This window comes from Mandrillus leucophaeus, unplaced genomic scaffold, assembly GCF_000951045.1.
Source record: "Mandrillus leucophaeus isolate KB7577 unplaced genomic scaffold, Mleu.le_1.0 Scaffold257, whole genome shotgun sequence".
In the NCBI taxonomy this organism is placed as follows: domain Eukaryota; kingdom Metazoa; phylum Chordata; class Mammalia; order Primates; family Cercopithecidae; genus Mandrillus; species Mandrillus leucophaeus.
The window spans coordinates 2,893,819-2,896,449 of NW_012102665.1; the positions used below are offsets into that span (position 1 = coordinate 2,893,819).

General features: G+C 47.9%; 1 protein-coding gene and 1 pseudogene across 1 annotated transcript in view; one reads left to right on the top strand and one right to left on the bottom strand.

Moving 5' to 3' along the window:
• The window catches only part of PIEZO2 (piezo-type mechanosensitive ion channel component 2), a 478,725-nt gene that overhangs the window by 418,213 nt on the left and 57,881 nt on the right, over positions 1–2,631 (top strand). The window lies entirely within an intron of this gene.
• LOC105542389 overlaps positions 2,318–2,631 on the bottom strand; it is a 9,268-nt pseudogene continuing 8,954 nt past the window's right edge.

Sequence of the window (2,631 nt, forward strand, 5' to 3'; positions counted from 1 at the left end):
ATGCAAGAGAAAGATCAGGAGGAATATTCATTCACCTTATTAGTAACAGCCGTTACTAATCTTCTTTAGAAAGTGGAGATTAAGTGGCATGATTAAAGATAAGGCTCATCTGTTGTATTTTGTTTCTTTTTCTTTTTTTTTTTTTTGAGACAGAGTTTCGCTGTGTCACAAAGGCTGGAGTGCAGTGGTGTGATCTTGGCTCACTGCAACCTCTGCCTCCCGGGTTCAAGCGATTCTCCTGCCTCAGCCTCCTGAGTAGCTGGGACCAGGCACACACCACCACACCTAGCAATATTTGTATTTTTAGTAGAGACAGGGTTTCACCGTGTTAACCAGGATGGTCTTGATCTCCTGACCTCGTGATCTGCCGCCATCGGCCTCCCACAGTGCTGGGATTACAGGAGTGAGCCACCGCGCCCGGCCTATTTCTTTTTTTAATAAGTTCATTCTCTACAAATTACTCTTGCATTTTCATTACCAATGTCATGAACATTTCTTCAATTATTTATAAAATCATATCATTCTTTCTTAATAGCTGCAAAATATTCTATAGTGCAGACATGCATACTTTATTCAATCCTCCCACCCATAATGGACATAAGGTTGCTTCTGGATTTTTGCCCCAATGAATAATGCCATAATAGATATCATTGCACAAACATTCATATGTCGTAATACGTATGTGTGTGTTTAAATGCTTAGCAAAGGTTAGGAAGAACATGCATTTTCCACAGAACAGATTCTCAAAAGTGGGATGACTGATTCAGAGTGCGTCTGTTTTCACTTCAATAGATATTTTCTGAAAGGTTTTAGTACTTTACCCTCCTCCATGTGAGGGACAAGAGTGTCCAGTTTCCTCTAGCCTCACACCACAGGACTTTACTGCTGTTTTTATCATTTTTCTTTCTAAGGATGACAAATGGCTTTTCTTTTCATTTGAATGTAGTTGAATTCTTAACTAATTAAACTGAGCATTTCTATTTCACATTTTGTTGGTGATTTTTTCTTTTCAAGTCTAAGATTTAAACTTTTAGCATTTTCCTGCATTGTTCTGTCAGGTTGTTTGTTCTTATCCATTCATGCTATTTATATGTCAGGCTTCTTATCCCTTTTTTTTCTTTTTTTCTTTTCTTTTTTTTTTTTATTACTGTTTTAATTGTCTGGCTTCCCTCTGGACTGGGAGCTCAGTGAGGATTCTGACCAGTAACTTACACAAAAGGCGCTCTATACATATTCTGTTCGCTGACTAAATGAATAAGGACTTTCCAACTGTGTTTCTGAGTTTTACAGATGGGAAAACTAAGGCCAAAGGGTATGAGTGGGGCTCACACAGCTAAGTCTGGAAACTGGAAGCAGCAAGCACCTCTGCACCTCACCTGGTCCAGGAGGGGTTCAGGACTTGGGCCACCAAACTCTAGGGACTGTCCCTCAGGCGCAATTGCAGCTGCTCCTAGACTACGTCAGCCTCTGCCAGAGACCAGCTGTGAGGGTGTGGGCAGAGACAGGAACAGCAGAGGCCAGTGGAGGGAGTGGGGACAGGGCCAAGGGAGCTCTTGGGCTTGATTCACAAGGCCTGAATCACCGTGTGTGGGGTGTGTGTGTGTGTGTGTGTGTGTGTGTGTGTGTGTAATGGGAGTGGGGCTAGGTGTGTGTGTGTGTGTAATGGGAGTGGGGCTAGGAAAATCGGTATCTTCCAGGAAGGAGTGTCTTGTTCCCCCCGGTGGAACCTTCAGGAGCTGCTGCTCCCAGCCACAGGAAGTAGACCATATAAATATGGAATAAATACATGACCAGTGAGAGAGGCAAAATGTTGGAAAGCACACCCCAGACCAGCTGGGTCTCTACTACCAAGACCCCAGGCTCAGGCCATCAATCACCCCAGGAGAAGGGATCCCGACCCCCACCAGGACCCAGTGAGAGGTAGACAGCACGAATGCTGAAGGAGCACCAAGGGGCCAGGTGAGGGAAGGGACAGACTGGAGTACCGGGACAACCAAAGCCACCTCATGCAAGAACAAGTTTCTATTCCCAAACCAACCGCATCTCCATCAATACTCAGCTTCCTTCTGCCCCCATGCCTTCCCTCTGCTCAACAGAGAGCTGGAGGCAGGAGGGCGACTCAGTTTGCCAGACATGCTGCTGCAAGGAGGCTAGCAAGGGACACAAACCCTTTGATGTTGCCACTCCTTCTCAAGGAATGCTCCTGCCCTCCCAACACCCCCAAGAAACACCCAGGCCGTGGAAGCACAGAGCAAAGAGCTTCATGTTCTGGGGGCCTTATCTGGAGCTTCTAGTCCAGGGCCTCTGTCTGCAGCCCTCAACCTACAACATCGGGCAGCAGGCGACCCAGCTCCGCCTCATCGAGCCGGTTGGTGGCCATGATGTGCTCCAGCTGCTGCCGGTAAGGTGCCAAGTTCTGCATGAAGTGGGGCACCCGGGTATTATCCAGCACCCCATGAGGCCGCAGGTGGTCCACATACTCACAGGACCCCTTGCCCAATGAGGTCAGCAGCGGGAAATCGATGGTCTGGCGATGTCGCAGAATGCTCACGATGCCGTCCAGGTACACCTGGCCCTGCCGGAAACAACCTGGCAGCGAGGATTCTGTCTGGCCGCGCTGGGCGCGCACGC